Below are 24,574 nucleotides of genomic sequence, written 5' to 3' on the forward strand. Positions count from 1 at the left end.
ACAACTGCAAATAATCGAGTCTGGACAATCCAGTGATCAACAGCATGAGCATCGATCTACGCAATTGGGATACGATGACAAGTATCAAGCAGTTAAGCGAACCTGACCACCCGATCCTGTTAGTCGCCTCTTACAAGCAAGGGTTACTGAAGATCAATTCTAACCTGGATCGTTACGGGTACCTCTATATGAGATAGGACTGGGACGATACACTATGTCACGATACGCATCGCGATATTTTACCTGCGATACGATACGTATCACGATACATACACCTTGAAAGAATGACACAGTATTAAGATTTAAAATGATTTATTTCAAGGTATTTAAGTATAACAATAACACTGTTGTAATAAACAAACAAGTTACTCTATCATTCACCCATGTCACTTTGAGTTAAATTTGTCGCTTTAAAACTGTATGCCCTAATTGACAAGATCACTGGAACAATCGTAATGAGCAAATGAATGAATGTCCACAATATGATAACATCAACTCAATACAAGAGTGGGAAACTGCATAATTGTTTGTCAAACAAGCTGAAACATACAAACTTTTAAATTCATAAATCATAAGGTTGCATTGCTTTCCCGGACCATCTGGCAGATCATATACAGTGAGTAGATGATCTAGATCACTATATAATCTTGATTATTCAAAACTCCAGGAGTGACAAACACCTACATCACAAGCTGGAAATAGAATATTAACTTCAGCATAATTATCATTATCAGTCCTCTTGATACAAGTCTGTCCATAGTCAACATAGATTTACATGGTGCATCACTCTCTACAAACTGTATTACCCTGAAAGACTAGGTACTGACTAGATGACTGACACAGTCTTAATCATTGTTAATGAATGTAAACATCAACTGCTGGAAATCGAATTAAAAAAATAATATGGTCAAAGATGAGTCAGAACACAGACGTAACTTTTTCAGTCCGTATCTAAATGAGACTAAAAGTCTAAAAACTTACAAGAACATCTGAATAACATCAGACAATCATCTGATAAGTTTCCAACTGCATTTACTGCAGACCTGTAATTCCTCTAATAAGAGAGTTCAATGTTTTAAAATTTGTAACTTATAAGGATGTTTATTAAGCGTTTGTTGAAATGTCTACATTCAACTGTTCAACGTGTTTGTAGCCAAATGTCATACTATTACTACACACAAATTTCACTTTCTCACATTTTCTAATTTTGTTTTCAGGAATACGAGCATATCCACGTCCTCTGGTTTGAGGCAAAATCGTGAACTGGTGACAAGTCACCTGCAGTTGCGAAAACCTGCTCGCTGGGTACTGTTGTACCTGGTATGACCAAAAGACACTTGACACATTCTGACAGATGTTGGAAACGGTAGCAATTCTCCTTCCACCACAAGAGCAGATTAGAACCCACAGTAACAGAATGACTCTGCTTATACACTTGTACTTCATCTTCAATCTGTTCTAATTGCACTTATGTCCTCCTTCAAGGTTTGTAATGAAAACGTCTCCTAAAAGTTTAGTCATTGCTGTTTTTGTTTCTTTGCTGGTGACCAAGAAGATTCTTCTTTGACTGGAACACTGGTAGATTTGAACATGTTGACTGGTGGAGGGATGTTCTCTTGAATCTCAACATTATCATTACCATATTGGTTGTCTGGATTGTGTGGAAGGTTTGGTAATGGGAAGGTTTGGTATGCTTTGGTAGTGGTGGGACCGTCACATCTGTCTCAGTTGGTTGACTTGGTGCAGACTTCACCTGGAAATGTATAAAGTCAAAGTCTCTAAATTTTAATATTTTTCATTCTTGAAAATCAAGTCAAATTAGTCATTCATGTTTTTGTTGTTACTTGCAACTGATCATGCTGAACACAAATTTACACAAAATATTTCTCATATTTTCACAAATCTGCATCCCACTTTGACAACTTTGTATGTAATCAACTATAAAATCAGTAATCAGATTATTCAGATATAAATAAATGAAATAAAAGCTTGAGTTTTCAGTGTAACTGGTCAAAAATTCTGTATTAATGATCTTTAGAAAATCATGATCAATAATTGCAACTTGTGTGAGTTCTAATGTCTCAGCTTGAGATCATCAACAGTCTACAGTAGATACCTACCTCCAAACGATGATGCTCTACGGGTTGGGTGAAGATGTTTTTGTTCATCACCACTTCACCATATACACGTTGTTTCTCTTGTTCCCTTATAATAGGCAAAGAAAGGAAACATAGATCCAAGGCTTTTGGCTGTAGGAAATTTTTAATGGTCTCCTCCTCTTACCTTGGATTAAGATCTTTTGAAATAGCTTCCTTCATGTGTGTCAAAATGTTAGAATCCTCTGCAAAGGGCATCATGGCATTCACAATAGTATTCTTCAATGGTAGGATCAGTGAGATTGTAGGGCTTTCTGAATGGCACAGAATAGCTCTGACTGTCTTCAATGTCTTTAATGTATGAACCACCTTTTCTCCATTGCTTATATCATGTTCGGATAGAGTTACATTATTCCTTGCCTCTTTCCTGGCTTCTTTTGACATGAGTGTTGCCATTATGTCAAGCATTTCATAGGAACTGTTCCATCTAGTGGAGTCGTGCATGGTGAGCTTTGTGGGGCCTTGAATGTATACCAACTTCAGTTTCTCCTGCAAGATTTGTGTTGCTTTCGGACTTCTATGGAAGTAGCTTACAATTGTTCGAACACTTCCTAGTATTCTCAACAGTCAGGGAGCGTTTTCAAGCCAAGTTAATGGTGTGGGCAAAAAACCATATGTGGTTTCAGACCACTAAAATTTACAGCAACTTTCATGTTGCTGGCATTGTCGGTCACAACACAGTTTATGTTATGTTCCCTACTAGTGTTCCAGTTTGACGCTGTCTCTAACAGAGCTGACCCCAGGTTTTGCCCCGTTTTCACCTTTCATCCATGTGAAATAAAGTTGGCTGTTGTAGTTACGTAGGACTGGGCAGCTCTAGATGTCCAGCCATCAGTGGTAAGTGCACCTGAAACAGTTTCATTTATTTGTGACTGTACTTCCTGTTTCACTTCTTTATAAAGTGATGGTATAATGTGTTCTACAAAGTATTTCCTTGAAGGAACCTTGTACCTGGGATCCATATGCACTAGCAGTGTTACAAAATCAGGATTTTCTGCAATGGTTAGGGGCCTCAAATCACAGGCTATGAATATGCCTATGCGTTGTGTGATAGTGACGGTATAATTTGTTCTGCAAAGTATTTCCTTGGAGGAACCTTGTACATGGGATCCATTTGCTCTAGCAGTTTTACAAGAGCAGGGTTTTATATAATGCTCAGGGGACGATGAATAGCCTATGATATTGTGTGATAGTTTGTGCATGTCCTGATTTTATGGCATTTTTTTCGTATTGAAATCATTGAGACGTGGCTGTGTACGACCTGGGCCTCGCTGATTTCCTTCTGATCTAGGAACATTTGTTACGTTACTTGCGTTGGATGAAGCAGATCAACATTATGATGGGGCTCAAGGTGAAAAGTCATATTGGTTGTGTTACCTGTGTGCTGAAGCTCGGCGTAATATTCCCTGCATACAACAGATTGAACTACACCCCAAGGTTTACGATTCCCTTTAAAACTAAACTATTTCCACACGCGCGACTTATAATCTACAAGTTTCAATTTCGCATCGGCCGCGTGTGAAGTGGTTGCCATTTTGGCGAGACGGAAACAGCGATAAAGTATACGCAATTTGATTGGTTACAACAGACAGTTCATCTAATCAAAAGAACGGTTGTGTGGGAATGGCCGATAGTGGCCGAATATTACCAAACACACAGCTAGAAAACTAGCGTATTTTTCTCTAAATAAGTACTTTATCATGTTTAAGATAATACTGTCACTCCCAATGATTTTTAGAGAGATAGTGTGTGAGTGCATGTGTGTGTTTGTGTGTGTGTGTTGATTGCTGTCAAGTACCCTCTGTATCACTGATACGATGACATGTGTGAACCAAGTCAATTCAATCATCCTGACCACTCGATCCTAATAGTCGTGTCTTTCGACAAGCATGTGCTGCTGAAAACTAAGTCTTACCCGGATCTTTGATGGTTATCACCGTATTTTTGGGATTAATTGCTCACTGAAACTGTAATGAATTCACATTGTAAATAGAGAATACTACACAAGGTCTCATTGCATACGAATATACGAAACGAGTGTCCTGCCTATGGTATCTGGCCGAGCGAAAGAAAGATAAAAAAGCATAGGAAGGTCACGAGTATCGCATAAATCGTATGTAATGAGACCATGTAAGGTATTCTATTCATTACTCACGTCTTACATCCATAAAATTGACAACATAGCGTATTTTTTTGTATTTTTATGGTTCCAAACCTAAACCAGTTGAATAAAGAGGTTGCGGCTGAATTTTGTTCTGAAGTACACTTTTTGCATAACGTCACACATTAGAGACTTCACTACGCCATTCTCGTCTGGTAACGGCCGATACGATGCATTTCGGGAATGTCTACTGGTAGCCAACGAGCAAACTTTGTTCGATCTGAACTGTAAAACGAGAGGGAGTATTGCACTTTGGGTAAGCATGTTGAGGTCTCAGTTACCTTCTCCCTCAGTCCTAATGTTCTGCAATAAGATTTGTAGTGCCACAACAAAGTTAATTTAATTTACTTACATTCAATAACCTTTGGCATATTTTGGAGGAATGTCATCTTCTCAGATTCTATCTCGCCACTCTCATAAATCTGCCGTGATGACACTAGAGACTCCCAGAAATACAGATGTGGCAGATATATAATATTGTATTTTTACAGTCATGTACATATTAGTTCTAAGTCATTTAACAATTGTATGAATATTTGTATATTAACAGTTACAATGCAGTTTCAGGGATATCACATCACATTTGGATATTTATGGATATGTATGTATTAATAGTCACTTTGCGTTGCAGGTATAATATTTCTTATTTATTGCGATGAATGTTTTTTTATGAACAGGCCTGGTCATTTTGAAACTGACTATCCTCATCTTAACACATGTCTTTTAATCCCCTGAGAGGGAACGTAATTCCTAAAACTTTCAAAGTCAAATTTAACCTTACCAGACTTTTTATCGTAGTATATTTGTTCCTTTAAAATTCGGCTAAACTTTCCTACAATCGCCAGCGGCTGAAGGGATGGTGTAAATCCAACTAGGGTCCATGCAGGTAGCAAAGGTACTGTAAGTCCCCATGGTCCCTTGTATGGTGATCTACCTTCAGTTGTTGGCGATCTATAGCCTATTTTTATATTGTGTTGTCCCCTATAGTTAGAATGTTTTAGATTTAATTACTAGATTTACATGTATATCTCTGATATTCTAGTTGTTTTACTGTCCTTCGATGACAGGTTTTTACGTTATACATTTATTGATTTGCCTATTGATATCAACTGTTCTCTTCACGATATGGATGCAATATTGCCGATGTGACGGTAAATTTTAACTCACTCACTCACATGTCCGTTAAGGGCTATGCAGTCAGTGTTATTATAGTTTAATCAAGGGTGGTTAGGTGGGGTCATTACATTATTATGTGCCCTTAGTTGATCCAATCTGACTGGATCATTTAAACTCTTGCCTTCTTATACTAATTCAAATCTTCACTTCACTGTCACTGCTTGCACCAACAAGACGCGTATGCTGTGTTGGGATTTATCCATCTTATAACATCAGCACATGTCAGTTTAATCTTTTATATCAATTTATCAGTGTGTATACCTTTAAATGTTATATTTGTTTTCAATCTCCTATGAGTGAATTGTTGCGTATTTGCACGTTTGATTGATTTTATAAATGAGAGAAAGGATAGTATGCATGTGAATGTAAGTATGAATGTGATTTTAGTTTGAATGGTTATATCATTTCCTAGGTTTTTGAAATGGTAGAATATATACATAGTTTAAGTTATCGTAGCTTTAACGTTGATTATTGTTCACACAGATTATACGTACGTTTGACTGGCTTGGCGGCTTGACGGCACTGAACTTTGTACCCTAGTGCCATACAACGGGTAGGCATTACAATGTGCTTGATTGTATATATACTAGCCACATAAAGAAACTGTACATTGTCAAAATATTATCCCAGTTGATAAGTACGATAACGATGTCAAAGGTACATACAAACTTTAATGGAGGGATCATGAGACCAGAACAAGTCGGGAGAATTTCAATTGAAAAGTCAATCACAATGACGTCACGAGTCCACAAGCGGGACAGGGGCCAAACGACCATGTCACAAGCTCAATAACGGGTATGTCCACCATCGGCATTGAGGACAGCAGTGCATCGACGACGCATAGAGCCTATCAAACGTGCAAGGAAGGCTTGTGGGATGTCACGCAAGATTCTCTCAAGTTCTGTTGCAAGGTCAAGGACGTTATCTGGCGGATGAGGAAGACGGCGTAGACGTCGATCCATCTCGTCCCAAACATGCTCTGTCGGTGAGAGATCAGGTGAATTTGCAGTCCAAAGCAGTAAGTAAACGTTGTGGTGTTGCAAGAAATCCATAGCAACCCTTGCCGTAGAAGGGCGGGCATTGTCCTGTTGGAATGTTAACCCAGGGCCATGACATTGCAGAAAAGGAATTGCCACAAGGCGGAAGAATCTGATCCCTGTAGCCCATACCAGTTAAGTTGCCCTGAACAATCACCAACGCGATTCCTCTCCAAAGCACAGTCCTGTGCATAACGTTCTCCCACGCGTCTATAGGCACGTTGACGTCCATCACTATGGGAAATGTTAAACCAGGACTCATCTGTAAAAACAACGTTTCTTCACCAAAACAAGGGTCTGCGGACATGATTTCGGCACCACATTCGGCGAGCTTGTCGATGACGTTGTGTCAGGATAGGCCATATGTCGGAACGTCGTGGTCTGACCCCGTGATGACGTGAACGTTGTCGAACTGTGTTGGGTTGGATACGGCGAAGTCCTGTGATGGTTCGGGCAGTCATCACTGCAGTCTGAAACCTGTGGCGAAGGTAGGTCACCCTTATCCATCTGTCCCGTCTTGGCGTTGTTACACGTGGACGTCCAGAACGTGGCCGATCGATGACGTCATTTGTGTTCTGGTAGCGTCTCACCAGTGCAGAAATGGTTTTCCGGTGGCAGTGGAAATGTGCAGCCACTTGTCGTTGAGACATTCCCCCACGGACCATCCCAATGGCCTCATGACGTTGTGCAGACGTGAGCCTTGGCATGCTTTGCGTTTCAATAGCCGCTTAATTTTTTGAACGATCTCAAGGGCATGGGTTGAGCTTTCCAAAGTGACAGTATTGTGTGGCATTTATTTGCTCTGTTTCTCTTTCCCGCAGTGCACATGCAACAACATATTGCACGTCTCAAGGACGAACCCACTGACGCCACGAAACTTTGCACGTGGATGCATGTTGGATACATGTCACTAATCTCTAAGTTTAAATCCTTATGTGTCTACACATGTTTGATAAATTTAGATTTTAATTTTTTGTATGCACAGTTTCTTTATGTGCCTAGTATATTTATGTAATAGCTCTTTTCGCCAGAGCGAATGACGACGAAGGTGGCTGTCTGGGGTCAATCTTTTACCCAGGGTATTGTCAGGGTTTTTTTTCTGGTGATCCAGCATGGTACTGATAACTTAGTGCCCCGGAACATTTAGGCAATAATAAAGTTAACAATAACATGACATTTCAACATATCACATCTTAATTCATGACATACTTAACATATCAAACATTATACCATGTTGAAATAACAGAAGTCATGTTCGGTACATTGAATTCAATACACCAGATTTAAATTGCAATAGATTTCATTTCATTACACTTCATTGAGTTCTAGTACAAATGCCCACTTAAAATATTGCATAATTACATACACATTCTCACATTAGATGCAAAGAATAATACCAAGAGTGACACAGCCTAATACCATGTAACAAAATCATTAATACGCAAGCAGTCACTTACATGTATATGGTACACAGCTTATCAAGCGCATGGCTGCGCCCTTCCAAGACCACATGGCATACTGCAGCATACACACTACCGTCTGTAGTACACAAACAGTACAACAATTCAGTCAGTCACAATTCCCACTTAGATTATAATGTGTTAGAAATTAAATTATGACGTAGAACAATTTAGTAACTAGCTTTGTAAGATAATGTTTGAAATGCTTACTTAAACTGTCATAGAATTATTACTTTTGATTTATATTAACTACAAGAAATTACAATACAATTATAGTTAACGATAAAATAAGCTTTTACTATGAATTGGATTATGACACTTATTTTACTTGTACTAACAAACACTGTGAAAATGCCATGCCAAAACAAAAAGGCTCACCTGTCAATCTCTGTCCCAATGTGAAGTGAAGGTAATTGCTCAGATGCAACATGCAGAACCAACGGCTTGCCAATCAACCAATTAGAAATCAGAAATCAAACAATTGCTAGTGTGATGACCTGACTTGACACAACCTTGAACTATGAGCCTTGACTGACAGCCTTGACCGTGTCCATAGCTAAATATATACAGTGATCTCAGAACAAAAGCATTTCTCTTGAAATGCTATCTTTGTCATCAATATAATTGATGACCTCTTTCACAACAAATGAACTAAATAACCTATAAAATATTACCACCAATAAAACCTTTTTGAATTATTATTTTATATTTTTTAATTGCATTTTATGACTTATACTGAGTCAAAAAAGAAACTTCACAAAATGTAATTTGAAAAATAATGAATAATGTTTCTCTGATGATACATCTATGTATCCGAAATGGGATCCCTATCTGTCGACTCTAGAAAAAAGTTAGCAAAACCCATTCAAACCCATTATTTCATCGTGCAAATGACGTTAGGGGGCGGAAGTTGCATGGTGTGGGGTGCTTTCTGTGGGAACAACCGTTCCCGACTTCTGGTCATCCGTGGAAACCTCACAGCTGCTGCTTACCGCGACTAGGTGCTCACCCCTGAACTCGTTCCTTTCATGGCGAGGTCGTCTACAAGAAACTGGCACCACTTCTCATCGCCCAAGTTCGGGTCGTCCACGTGTGACGTCACGAGCAAAAGACCGTCAAATCGTCCTACGTCACCTACGTGACAGATTTCTGCCGGCTACACGAACCAGGGCTGAGATGTTTAGAGGTCGACTGTCCTCACAGACCATTCGAAATCGGTTGCGGGCTGCCAATCTCCATTCTCGACTTCCATATCGTGGGCCAATATTGACGCCGTTTCATCAACGTCAACGTCTTCTGTGGGCCCAACGTCACCTCCGATGGACCCAGAGAGACTGGAATCGAGTCGTCTACAGCGATGAATCCAGGTTTACCCTCAGATTCGCGGACAGCAGGCATAGAGTATTTAGATGACGTCGTGAACGGTATGCCCAATGTTGTGTACAGGAAGTCGACAGATGCGGTGGCGGAAGTTGCATGTTGTGGGGTGCTTTCTGTGGGAACAACCGTTCCCGACTTCTGGGCATCCGTGGAAACCTCACAGCTGCTGCTTACCGCGACCAGGTGCTCACCCCTGAACTCGTTCCTTTCATGGCAGCTCATGGCCCAGGTCTACAGTTCCAGCATGATAATGCTCGGCCGCATACCGCGATGTTGACACGAAATTTCCTTCAAAACGCTGGAATCAACGTCATGGACTGGCCATCGAGGTCCCCTGACCTTAATCCAATAGAGCACGTTTGGGATGCACTTGGGAGAAAGCTTCGTGGTCTTAGGAACCAACCTCAGAATTTGCAGGAACTTGGCGCTGCCTTGCAAGAGCAATGGCGCAGATTCCCCAACCACGTGTTCACAAGCATCAGGCAGTCGATGAGGAGACGGTGTTTGGCTGTGGTGAATGCGCGGGGCGGCCATACACGATATTGAACTGAGAAATTTCGCAGTTTTATTCTTGTGACTTGACATTCTATATACCCATGTTTTGAAACGGCGGTGTAGCCTAATGGAACTGATTATGGCACTGTCAGTGTATCGAGTACATCACACAGATCTCAGCAATGAAATAATAACAATTTAACCATCTTACCATCTCTTGTTCTTTTATGGTGCCCTGAAGAAAGAATGTGAAGTTTCTTTTTTGACTCAGCATATATTAAAATGACCTCAACTGCAACATAATGACATTCCTAAAAATACAACTAGAAATTGATACATTTTAAGTTAAACACAACCATATGAAACGTGAAGGGAATGAAACCCTGAAACGTCATCACTGCTACATTAATATAGAATTATGTACTTCAAATATTCTAGCTATCTGGGCATGTTTGTACAATTTATATGCTGCTACTTTAACCATATTCATTTATATGTAATCAGTAAATCGAGGAGTGATCGCCCCTTGTAGTCAATTGTCCAGAATGTGTGTGATTTGTTATTTGATATTAAAGATGTTATGACTGATTTTAAATCCTATGTATATATTATGACTTTGTATTTATTGAATCTTGTATTGTTTATTCTTTCAACACCAATTAAAGAAAACCATGAAGAAGAGAGACATGAAAACGTCAAACCTGGAACTTCTCATTGGGGCATAAACACCAGAACCACCAGCAAGGGTAGCAGCAATTCTTTTTTCCAAAGAGGTCACACAAGTCATATCTTCCCACGTAATCTCTGTTCTAATACGGCCCTTTCATGGTGCGAGTGTTCAGGATTCGTGATTGGTTGCCATCAGATCTAGATTTAGCTGTGCAATCAGCAACGTTGTTACACAAGTAACTGTTCGCAAAGCCTCGGTAATTTATGTGTGCTTCGGGAAAAGTAGAACCTCTTTCCCTGTGCGATGCGCAAACGTTTCTTCTAGACACAACTCAGTCATGTATCAGATCAATGGCGTCTCCATCGCCGTCGTTGACAAAGGACAAGCTAGCCATTACATGTCTTGTGTGTCACATCAACATAGGTCATCGACAGAGGAGGGATATTTGTGTCCCCACTTTCTATTGCTAGTTTCTGGTATTCAGTTGAACATGAAATCCCGAATCTTTCCTTCGCATATTGATCATCTAACTCCATGGCGGGCGCCATATTGGATCTAAGTCGATGTAACACGTGTTCTGATTGGATAGAAAGAAGAGAGATAATTCGTGTTGCGATATTTGGCCGTCAAGGGATCTTACGAGATCCGGGAAATCTTCAATACTAATTTTGAAATAAATACATACATATTCATTGCTTCAGTTGCTAAATTCACGAAAAAAAGTAAACTACTTTTCATAAAAGTACAAATAATAACATGCTTAGTTTGACCATTTTACATATTCGTGAACAGCATGATATTTGACAAGGTTATCAATGAAACACTGTACTTGTGTTCTATGAAGCTACTTGTACTGTACTGTACTACTGCGGTAAAGTCTGTAAACATAATTCTGGGAATAAAAACATGAAAAAATAACAACAAAAACCACAAAATTCCACGGAGGAAATATACAGTAAGTTTCTTTTCAGTTTGTCTCTGTAAACTAAAATGAAACAGGTTTCGTTAAACCATCAGCCATTAAATGAAAGGCCTTTTCATGGGCTTTTTATTGCCCAATCAACAAAATTAAGGAAATATAAAAACACATATAACATTAAATATTTGAATATACACAGGTTTTGGTCAAAACTGGGCCGACCATCAGGGGGAAATAACTCCGAGCTACATTGCTGCACAAGGACACTTTTGCTTCGAAATGGAAATTATTTAACACCCACTATCAATGCCAGGTATTTTTGTTATCATTCAGTTTACTGCAAAAGTATAACTTGACAAAGTTTGCTAAATATAGGGCCGTTTAGAATAAATCACTGACAATCAGTGCCTTTTCGGGGCTGAAACGAATTTAGCATCTTTGTATGCTAAAATGTCCGAATTTCAAGCTTCTGCAAGCCTGTGCGAACCCTGAGGTTAGTATGTATACCTTTTTATTGTTACTTTCAGAATATTAATACATTTTGGAATGAGTTACTGCATAACAAAATATGATAGTTGAAATAATGAAACAAGTTCTATGTATAATCACAGTATTATTATGAAGAAGATTTAAATTGAATAATTAAAATTGTTACTAAAAAATACATTTTTTTCGCATAAAAAATAACATTATTTCAGACAAGTTTTAATGACGGGGGTAGTTTGTTAGCTCCCGGTATACACATTAACTCTTTCAACACCAGTCAACCAGAGGCATTTACTGCCATGACACCGAGCTCCCAGAGACTCTGAGGTCATAGATGAAGCCCATGATTATGAAGGAAATTATAAGCTTGTAAAACGTTACTGCTACTACATCTCATACACCATTTAAAAGATCTAATCCCACTGTTAATAAATCTGAAATTTTATTTTATTTTTATTTTTAATGAAAATGGAAGCTTACATTTATAATGTCCAGATAAACCACAAAAGAAGCAAAAACTATGGTGATTTTTTTTTCCATTTGTGACATGTCACAACATCCCCGTGCCTTTTTGTTGCATATTTTCATTTTTATGTAATTAGAAAATTATTATTAAAAGATTTCTTAAATAATATGTATGGTCGCCCATTTCCCGATATCAGTGGCTTTCCGCTCGGTAACATGACACAACAACGGAAAATACCTCCGGTTTCGAAGCTTCGTATGAATAACATGCAATGCGAATCGTTTGATTGCGGGTATCGTTAGAAAGCTCTGAACATCAACAATATCACTGTACCCTTGCCAAGAGTATTGTCACAGTTGTAAGAAGCGATTTTATTTGATAAAGATTGGTTTCTAATGACGCTTTTTTCGCCACCGTCTGCTAATAAGGGTCGTGATTGGTCAAAATCAGAGACGTGACCTAAGGCAGCCAATCATATTACGGCAATGGATACAGTCCTCGTAAACGAAAACTTTTAGATTTAGACGAAAGTTTTGGGTAAAATAATGCTATTCTGAACATATTAAGCAAGAAATCGCTACATATACATCAATTATGGAACTTATTGGACGTATCGTGCTAGGTTATGACCTGTGACAAAATGCTTCATGCATATATTTTCGCATTAAACATCGTGTCCGAGCATGAAGATTGAGGCGGCGAGAGCCGAGATGTCACTTGTCAGTGACTTGACTAACATTACATGATCGCACAAAAAAGATGGAAAAAGTAATTTTATATGTACGTTTGACAACTTTTATGAATGCTATTGTTGATTCTATACATTAGTTCATTCAATTTATTCAACGATTTCCTCGAAACATCGTTACTTTGCTCTTTGACAATGTAATTGTGGACCCGCTGCCGAAGCATGTGTCAGAGAATCGTTTTCAAAAACATTTCGAAAAATAGTTCATAATTTTAATCTAACGATAATATATGATCAATTGAAATTTAATAAGTGTTTTCAGACATTGTGAAATGTGATAGATTTAATATATGAATCATAAGTCAGGTAGGTTCCTAGTCTGCAAGGGACTCCCATTATGATGCAACAAATATGAAAGATCTGTTCTTTCTCCCGCGTAAGCGTACATATGATAGTGAACTACCTGAGGGAAGTGGATCTGTATCATAAATTGTAACTGTGTAATGTGACTAACAAACTGCCTGCTTTTCAATTTAGTGCTTTGCTGTTTTTAAATGACAATGTAATGAATATAATTTTTGAAATAAAACTCATTTTCAGTCTTTACTACAATGTTTATTAACGTATACTTGTTCACCATAAGGCTGGAATAATGCCGATGTGACGTAAAGCCCAACTCAACTCCTAAAATTATGTCTCATTTTGACGTTACTACTGCCTGGCCGATTAATCGACCTCGGTGTCTGGGGACTCATAACGTTGTGGACGATTATTCGTCCTGCGGTGTTGAATGGGTTAAAGAGTATCTGATGTATGCTTCATTGCATTTCATCATTACAGATTGTATAATGAACAACTGGCTTCCGATATTTCTGATATGAGTAAATACAAAACAAAACAGGGTGATGTTACATAACCTAGATTTCTGAAGAATGGTACTACTTTTTCCAAACCACATTGAGGCACATCATACTCTACATATTGCAATACGCTTTCCTTAGAGCTATAATATGTCCATACAAGAGATGGGGGCATCAGGTCGACTCTGAATTCTAACCTACTGCTCTCCTAGACCGGGAGACGTTCCTTTCATTTGTCTTAACACTGAAACTGTGGCTGAAGGAGAAACGAAATATCAGGGACAGTGGGACAAAAACGAAACTAGGAAAGTAAGGTAATCATTAACGAGCTAAGTCATATCTGCTGCTGTTACAATTTGTCAGTTGGATAAAGGGTGTGTCACTCTCTGTTCTTAGCAAATACTGTGAAATCGAACTTGCTATTAAATGGAGATAAAGGAATTTACAGGAGTGATCTTTGCTCTCCTGCTGAGGATTCCTTTTGTCATGAGTAAGTTCAGGTTCTCTGGTACAGGTGAAGGAAATGGCCGATAGGGTTTTTAGATTTTAGATCGTTAGTTCAGTTTCTTTGCAATGCTCTTGATGATATGTTTGATTAGGTAGGCAGGTAGGTAGGTAGGTGGGTGGGAAGATGTGTGGGTTGGTAGGTATATTAGTGGGTGCATACATAGTTGGCTGGGTAGTTGGGTGGATGGGATTTTCGGTTTGAGGGTTGGTGGTAAGGTGAATAGATTGGATTTTCATTAGGTAGGTTTAGGGTTACCTGGGTTGAGTACTCGGGTAGGTAGGTAGTTAGATCGGTGTGTGTGTGTGTGTGTGTGTGTGTGTGTGTTTGGATGGAGAAGCGGATTTGTTGGTAGGTTTACTAGGAAACTGGATTGATGGATAGTTGGGTTGTTTGGTAAGTAGGTACGTAGTTAAGTGGGTAGTTGGGTGGCTTTTTAGGCAAGTGGAGAATGGGTGGATAGGTAGGTTTGTGGAAGGGTAGGTAGGTAGGTAGTAGGTAGGTATGGGCAATACTGTCCCAACATATTTATGTATGTGCTTTTTAAACTGAAATACACAATGATGACCTGCCAAACAAGGATGTTTAATTCTCTGTAAGGGATAAGCATATACTTATGGAAGGGGTGTAAACTCAGTAGTCAGTTAGATATAAAACATATTTAGCAAGTAACCATAAAGATATCAGTCGAAAAAACTTGAATAGAAGACAATCTAAAATATTGACTATGATTAAATATAGATAGTCGGTGTCTCCATGGGAAAACACTGACACGGTCGGTTCTGCTTTAAATTCATCTCAGCAGTTTGTGTTTGTACCAAACGAAGTTCTTCTGTGCAGCTGGATCTGGTCATATGAGATTATGTCGATTACACTATACTAAATCTACCGTTATCATCTTCTTATTGACACATTACGTTAATCGTATGCAGTAAAATACTGCGCTCGTTTTACGTTTACGATAAGCTTTTCCCTTGTTTTGCCCTTAAGAGAATACCCCATCAGGACCCTAATTTCGGGTGAGACGTGTCACATGTCACACCTTAGGGAGCGCATACACTTCTTTACGAACATAAACATACTTCAACTTGTTGGATCTGCCAACGGGTATATTTTCTGAGAGACAACTATGTGACCTGAACTAAGGAAGAGAGTTTTTCACTCAATAACAAACTGGCTAGTTTGTTTGTTAACTTGTGCACACCCTGCAATTGTTCAGGTATCTGGTAATGTGTAGGAACTGACAATGTTTGGGCTTAATGTGTGACCATTTCTCGGATGAGTTGTGGCTAAGTTTGGGAATATGTGGGCTGAATGTTTGGCAATGAGTAGAGTAATATGTGAACTGAATTTTGTGCGCTGTGTGGGCTGAATTGCTGGAATTGTGTGTGTTGGATGTGGATTGTATGGGCTACATTTTTGTCTTTCCTTGCTCTTATATTTTCGTTATCAATAATCTATTCCCACTATTTGACATCGTACTGCATTATCAACACTCCCATTTCAATACGTTAGTGAAACACCGTGCCTTTAATTCATTTACCCGGTAACTATTCTGACCCGCCTCCTTATAACACTTTTGATGTTACAGTTAGATGGCTATGGATAATATAAAGAAGATAAAACTTATTTCAGCTAACTGTAGAGGACTAGGAGATAGACATAAAAGGAAGGAAGTCATGAATATAGAGAGTTAGATAGAGATATAGATAGAGAGACAGATAGAGAGAGAGAGATAAAATAATTATTCCAATTATCTTCTTACAAGAGTGAGTGAGTGAGTTGAGTTTTACGCCGCGCTCAGTAATATTCCAGCTATATGGCGGCGGTCTGTAAATAATCGAGTCTGGACCAGACAATCCAGTGATCAACAGCATGAGCATCGATCTGCGCAACTGGGAACCGATGACATGTGTCAACCAACTCAGCGAGCCTGACCACCCGATCCCGTTAGTCGCCTCTTACGACAAGCATGGGTTACTGAAGGCCAATATTCTAACCCGGACCTTCATGGGGTTCTTACAAGATATCCATTTAGCTAAAAAATACATTGATATCATGAGAAATGAATGGTGCCTACAAAGCAATATTGCACGTTTCAGGTCTAATGCCAGTGGAATTGCAATTTTAATTAATAAGGATGTAGACCTCACTACTCACAGATCCATTGAAGATGAAAACTTTATAATCGCAGACATAACTGTTGATGGTAAAAAATGTACATTACCTAACTGACCAAAAAATGATGACCCAACCTTCTTTTTAAAATTATTTGAAGACATATTCTCATTAGATAATGTCACCTTAGTCATTGTTAGGGACTGGAATTTCGTGCTTGATCCATCAGTAGATTTAGAAAATTATAAACATATTAATAATCCAACATCCAGAAAGACAGCCTCAGAGAAAATTAGACAATATGACCTTATAGACGTTTGGAGGGACCTAAATAAATCTTCTAGGAAGTACACTTGGTGGAAAAATAATCCCAGACAACAAGCAAGGCTGGATGTTTACTTTCACAGGACATGTATCATATAGGTCTAGATTCTGATATCCTACCAGGTTATAAAACTGATCACTCAGCGGTATCTTGTACCTTCTCAAACACTATCAAACAGGAAAGATGGCGGGGTACTGGAAATTCAACACTTCATTACTGCTGAATACATCCTCATTACGGAAAATTGGCCTACTCCATTTTAAGGGAAACAATAGAAGAATACTCAGAAAATGAAATACTGGATAACTACAGTGCACCCTCGTTATAATGCCACTCTGGATAAAAAGCCATGTCTTTGCCAGTAATGATTTCCTGCCTATATAATACCCTGGTTATAATGCCAAACTTGATATAATGCTATATGCCAATGTTTTTTGGAACTAAAAGTCATTTGCCCCTAGTTATAATACTACATTGTATTATCACTCTAAATTACAGTGGACTCAAACTTAAAATTGATGACAGCTTATTTTTAGAGACCTTTTTAATGACGGTCAGAGGATAATCAATATATTTTTCATCATTCCTTAAAAAGACAAAAAGCAATAAGACGACAGAACTATAAACTAAAATTAAGGATTGTGAAGGGAAAATGTTCAAAATATTGATGAAACTTTGCTTTCTGAACTCTCAAAATATCAAATAGACTTACAAAAACTAAAGGAAGAAGAAATAAGAGGAATGCAAATCAGGAACGGAATATGATGGTATGAAGAGTGAGTGAGTGAGTTAAAATTTAGCGTCACATCGGCAATATTTCAGCCACATCGTGACGAGAAAATTTCATGTATGTCAATTTAAAATAGGTGAGGTGAAATTGGTTTAACGTCGTGCTTGAGGATATTTCGCTCATATGACGACGTGCATGCGTGTGTATACATGTATGTGCGGCTGCTTGTACTAGCCCAGCTGGTTTTATAGTGCTAGCCCACTGTGATACCATGCCGCAGTGAAGCATGAATACCCCACTCAGACACATTATACTGACTCCGAGCCGACCATTCCTTGTTGTACCCATTAATGCCGAGCGTCAAGCAGGGCCCAACAAGTACTATATTTTAACGTCTTTTGGTATGACGCGGTCGGGGATCGAACCCGCGACCTTCCGCTCTCCGGGCGGACGCTCTAACCACTTCACCACGAAGGCGGTCCAATTTTAAGATAAAAAATCTAGAACGTAAAGACCTGTCATCGAAGGACAGTAAAAATACAAGAGTGTCACAGCCCTACCATGTAAAACTAAAACATTTTAATCTAAGAAGATAATACAATATAAGACTCGAGCTATAGATCTCCAACATCTGAAGGTAGATCACCATACTAGGGACCATGGGGACTTACAGTGCCTTTGCTACCTGCATGAACCCTTGTTGGATTTACATCATCCCCTCAGCCGCTGGCGACTGTAGGAACGTTTAGCCGAATTTTAAAAGAACAAAAATACTACGTTTTGAAATTTGGTAAGCTTAAATTAAACTTTGAAAGTTTGTCACCTTACGTGCCCTCTCCGCAGGACAACAATCTTACAATAGTTCAAGCCCCGTTGACTGTACAGCCACTAACAATCTCAGTTCCTAATCTGTACTATTAATAATAAAATATGTATCTATTTACAAACCATGTATCAAAATTTATTTACTTATTCTATTTCTTTTAAAAATTCAATGATTAAATGATAATTAACATTAAAAAGATCCTTCACTGTTTTGACATTGAAATATTTATTCCCTGTGATGGAAAAATCTATACAATCAAGCAGGACATGCTTGACCGTGATTATCTCATCACAAGGGACACAAAACGGATGATCATCAACTTTTAACAGGTAATCATGAGTATATCTAGTATAGACAATACGTCATTGTCGCATAATGACCTCTTCAAATCTGGACTGACAACCCAAGTAAATGCAACCATATAAGGGTTTATTTCATGTAATTTATTAATGCCTACTTGGGTGTCCCACTTCTTCTGCATCAGATCACGGATATAAGATCTAAAGACGGCTTTGTAATCAGAATATGGGATCAGACGTGGTGTCACGGATTTATTAGTGCTGCATTGCAGCAAGATCGGCCATTGTGTTCCCAGAAATGCCAACGTGGTTGGGTAACCAGCAAAGGACGATGTCATATTGGCATCAATAGTTTCTATTAAAAGTGGATGTGTAAGAAAGATGTTTGCCTGAAAGCAAGAAAGAGGGTCTGAACATATGATATACTGTTTATGTTTCGGTTGTTTTTTTAAATAAATTTAAGAGCTGTTAATATGGCGTTAGCTTCTGCCGTGAAAGTAGAGCTGTTATTTGGCAAATGAGAATATATTGTTCTGGATCCAATGACAGTGGCACAAGTAACCGCGCCACCATCCTTGGACCCATCTGCAAATAAGGATTTATATGTATTATTTTTAGTTTTTAATTGATTATATTCTTGTATATATTGTAGTTCACAAGTTTCTGATTTTTTTTAATGTTGTCAGTGTTAGGTCAACTTGTGGCCTCACCAATTGCCAAGGAGGAGAAGAAAGCAGACGGGAAGGCACTCCCATCAAAATTATTAAGGAGGCCAAGTTCTTGGGGTTTAATTTTTGACTCACATTTAATGTTTCTGCCACATTTCAAATCCCTTAAAGCTAAATGCCTGGAGGCACTTGACTTGTTGAAAGTCGTTTCCAATTCTAAGTGAGGAAGGGATCAAGTTACCCTACTACAACTTTATCGATGAAGATCCGTTCCAATCTTGATTATGGCTCCATCGTATATGGTGGAACCTGCAAATGCAAACTACACCTTTCAGATTCTGTCCCCCACCAAGGTGAAGTTCTAAAGGAGCCAAGACATAAACTTAATCCTTGGTTTGTGGACAGAATCTGAAAGGTGTAGTTTGCATTAATTCTGTTAATTCTTTTTTCTTTTCTTCTTTTTAGATTAATCGATGGCTGGTTGCAAAACAGACGTTTGCGATGATGTCTCGGATTCAGTTTCATCAGTCGTAGAACCGGACGTAGATTGAATAACTGTGGCAGTAGGTTTAGTGGCTGAAGCTGACGAAATACGTTTTTCTGACTCAGTCTTACACGCAGTAGAGGTCACTGCCACAGAGCGAGTAACTGCCGCAGCGTAGGTAATGTTTAAAGGAGTAGAGGTTTTATTTAGCAATTTTTGGGCGTCCAGGTATGAAACATTTTTAAGTTTCATAATCTGCGATTCACGCTGGAACACAGGGCAGGATTTCGATGAAGCAGGATGTGCACCATTACAAGTTGCACACTTGTAATCTCGCCACAACGATGACATACTACAGAGTTTTTGCAAGACTGCGAACCGTGTCCGAAATGCTGACATTTGTAACATCGGAGTGGATGGGAGTCTGGTGGTTGAGGGCGTTGGTTCCAGGAATAGCGTTCTTTTGCCTATCATACCACTTCGCCCCTTACTTCGCTTAGAGGGGTGGTAGAATGGGCCCGATTCTATCAATCGGCTGGTCATGTCGATCACTGTGCATTATTTGAATCTGCACAAATTATATTATGAACTGTATTTTGACTTTAGGTCTTGGCTCATTTTGCTTGTAAAATTTCTTTCGATTTTGAAATATGACCTATTCAATTTGGCTAGAGTCTTATGCCCAGAAGGCGGTGGCTCATGGGCCAATCTAGTGGATTGATTATTTATAATACTTCTGCTTGAGTATATCATCTGAGTATCCTTGGTGCTGCAAGTCGTAGGCCTTGTTTTTAGCATTGTCCTTGTGATACTCCGTGGTGGGTGGGGAGCTCAGATGATGAACCATATTTAACTAACTATGGATTGCACAACCCCCCTTAAAAGAAACAAACGTCAGCTTGACAATGATTATGATGAACCACGACGGTCCACATCAATCAAATATTGGCCACAATTTCTCGTGATCGAGACTCTTAGCAAGTCACCTATAAAATTAAACCCTTTTCCAGTATCAAAAGGTATACCTGGTATCGCAAGTGAGGTAAAGAATATCAAAAGATTGCATTCGGGCTCCCTTCATGTAGAATGTAGCAGGAAACAGCAATCAACCAACCAATTGTCAACGGAGTTGTTTGTTGGAGTTTCCGGTTTGAGTTCCTCCACACAAAACTCGAAACACGAGCAAAGTGATTGTTGGAGATTGACTTCGATTGTTTGCTGATGTGACTGAACTCGACATCGTATCAGAAGTGAAAGAAAAGGAGTGACTTTCGTTAAAAGATTACAACCCGGATTAACTCTGAAAGAAAACCTACTAACACCTATCTCTTCCAGGTTTCTTCTTCCAACTTTCAAAATCAGTTAGAGCAGGATATTGCAATATCAGTGTTGATACCTATATTCCAACCTATTGAGATGTTTCAAGTGCCAAAAGTACGGCCACGGTGTCAATACCTGCACAAACTCTGTAACATGCGCCCATTGTAGTGAGAAAACCCATGTTACTGAGGATTGCAATATGAACATTAAAAAAATGCACCAACTGCTCTGGAACACATTCATCTTTTTCTAAACAATGTCCACTGTGGAAGCAACAAAGGGAGATTAACAAAATTAAACTCATACAGAATATCAGTCTTGCTGATGCTATGAAACCTGTTGTTCCCACAACAAAACCAACTGCATCTTATGCCTCATTTATGAAAACAAACTCTGTAATCAGCCACAAAGCAACTACTATTGTGGTATCAGCTTTTCTAGTATGAACTGTACAACCCTAAATGGGCCTCTATCCCTAACAGGGCCCCAGTGCTGTACTGTAAGGGGGAATAACTCTGATTGCCCTTGTTCTAGTCAGTTGAGAGCACATGGACACTGCCTTGCCATGCTTGTTATGTAAGCCCATCTTGAGCTAGAATAAACCCACATACTTCAGTGATAGTTGTCCTTCATATCACCAAATGGTATCAGAAGTGGTTGAAAGCTCATCATGGCAAACTTTCAGATCACTCCACCTGAATCTTTTGACTTTTTCTAATCCTGAAAGTTGGACTCATTGGATCAGAAGATTTGAGAGATACCAGATCACTTCCGGGCTATCTACTAAGGACTCTACAGCTCAGGTGAATCAGTTATTGTATCTAATGGGTGCTGAAGCAGATGATATTCTCCCTACGTTTTCTCTCAGTGAGGATCAAGAAAATGACTATGATACAGTAAAGCAGAAATTTGATGATTATTTCTCAGTGCGTAGAAATGTGATATTCGAGAGGGCGAAATTCAATCAGCGATGCCAAAAAGAGGGAGAGCCTGTTGATTCCTTCATCACTGATCTGTATTCTCTTGCTGAAAATTGCAATTATGGTTCTCTTCATGACGAGATGATCCGAGACAGAATAGTTGTTGGAATTCGTGATACGAAACTGTCAGAAAAACTCGAGCATGATTCTAATGTCACTCTACAGTATGCTGTTAGTCATGTGCGCCAGTCAGAAATTATTCACAAACAGCAACCAGTTATTCATGGAGCTACAAGTAGGCCTGATGTAACTAGCAATTCCAATGTGGAGGAAGTGGTGTCTCCATCAGCAAAATCCAAGAAATCACAGCACAAGCCAAAATTAAAGAAATCTTGTCCATTCATTGATCGCTCCAAGCCTAAACCAACATGCAAATATTGTGGAAAGAATTCTCATCCTAGAAGTGAGTATCCTGCATCTAATTCTACGTGTCGCAAATGTGGTAAAGCCGGACATTGGGATGTTGTGTGTCGAAGTTCTAAATCTAGACTGTCAGAAGTCAGATCTACTCCGAAGTCTCCTACTACAAATGAGCCTGAGTATGCCTTTGTCGGGATGCTCAGCACAAGTTCATCTCAGCCATGGACTGTAAACCTGAAGATAAATTCATCTGTCACAGAAGAATTCAAGATCGACACAGGTGCTGACGTTACGGTAATTCCGTATGATGTCAACACATCTCAGTATCTTCCCCGTCTACGGAGAAGCGACAAAAGGCTGTATGGTCCCTCAAACTCCTGCTTGAGTGTTGTTGGAAAGTTTCACGCCAAACTCAAGTGCATAAACAGGGATGTTGAAACAGAACAAGACATATATGTCGCCAGAGGTCTCAAACGTTCTCTACTTGGTAGATCGGCAATCGAAGGACTGCACCTCATCGAACTCATTGATAGTGTTACAGGTGACAAATGGAAGGAACATTTCCCTGAACTTTTCTGTGGATTAGGGAAAATGGAGGGCGAATACACCATCAAACTCAAGGAGAATGCAAAACCTTTTGCAATTTCTACACCTAGACATGTACCACTTCCTCTCATTGACCATGTGAAACGTGAACTTCAGTCTATGGAAGATAACGGCGTCATATCGAAGGTCGATGTTCCTACCGAGTGGTGTGCCGGCATGGTAGTGGTTCCCAAGTCGTCGGAAAGAGTAAGGATTTGTGTTGATCTCACCAAACTAAACGAATTTGTGAGACGTGAAAATCATCCGCTCCCAGCTGTAGATCACATTCTCAGTCAGTTAAGAGGAGCAAGAGTATTCACCAAACTTGACGCTAACTCAGGATTCAAACAACTCCTATTGTCTGAAGAATCCAAACTTCTCACTTGTTTCATTACACCTTTTGGTCGATATTGCTTTAATCGACTCCCGTTTGGCATTTCGTCTGCACCTGAACTCTTTCAGAAGAGAATGCAACAAATCTTAGAAGGACTGGATGGTGTCGTTTGTGAAATGGATGACATTCTCACATATGGGCGTGACGACAATGAACACGATCAGCGTGTTGAAGCAGTCTTATGCAGACTTCGGGACGCAGGTGTAACTCTCAATAGTGACAAATGTCAGTTTTCCAAATCACAAGTGAAATTTCTTGGACACATCATCGATCAAAGTGGTATTCGAGCCAACCCAGATAAAATCAGCGCTATTTTCGAAATGCCAGAACCACAGAATGTCTCAGATATCCAAAGGTTTCTCGGAATGGTCAACAAACTTCCAAAGTTTGTTCCAGATCTTGCCTCCATCACGCAGCCTCTTCGTGAACTCCTTGTCAAGGACCGACAATGGATACGGGAGGAACCTCAGCGAACTGCATTTCAGTCAATCAAATCTCAACTCACATGTGCTCCAGTTCTTGGACATTATGACCCAAATGCAGAGACAGTGTTGTCAGCCGACGCATCTTCCTATGGATTGGGTGCGGTAATCTCGCAAAGAAGTGACAATGGAGTGCACAAACCAATAGCATATTGCTCGAGTAGAAACGCACAAGTAGAAAAGGAAGCACTAGCCATTACTTGGGCATGCGAACGTTTCCGAGATTATCTACTGGGAAAATACTTTCACATCAATACTGACCACAAACCTCTTCTCGTTCTTCTTGGTAACAAGTCTCTTGACCAACTCCCACCAAGAATACAACGATTCAGAATGCGCCTCATGGCATATTCACATGACATTTCTCATGTTCCTGGGAAGCAGTTGTATTCCACAGATGCGCTCTCCAGAGCTCCTCTTAACGCGCCACTCTCCACTGTGGAATTTTGTCTTCCAGCGGACACAAACATCTACGTTGACTCAGTCTTAGCAAACTTACCTGCTTCTGATCAGCGTCTGGGTGAAATTCGTCTCAAGTTGCGCT

The 24,574-nt window shown here is 39.4% G+C and overlaps 1 long non-coding RNA gene across 1 annotated transcript; it reads right to left on the minus strand.

Moving 5' to 3' along the window:
* Positions 1-295: 295 nt before the first annotated feature.
* On the minus strand, positions 296-2,226 carry LOC124256962. The gene is made up of 2 exons (XR_006893147.1): positions 2,121-2,226; positions 296-1,753 (listed from the first exon to the last, which is right to left on the minus strand). It is a non-coding gene; the product is annotated as an uncharacterized LOC124256962 (long non-coding RNA).
* Positions 2,227-24,574: the final 22,348 nt, after the last annotated feature.

Source organism: Haliotis rubra, unplaced genomic scaffold, assembly GCF_003918875.1.
Source record: "Haliotis rubra isolate DU_JTF1 unplaced genomic scaffold, ASM391887v1 Scf1167, whole genome shotgun sequence".
Taxonomy (NCBI): Eukaryota; Metazoa; Mollusca; class Gastropoda; order Lepetellida; family Haliotidae; genus Haliotis; species Haliotis rubra.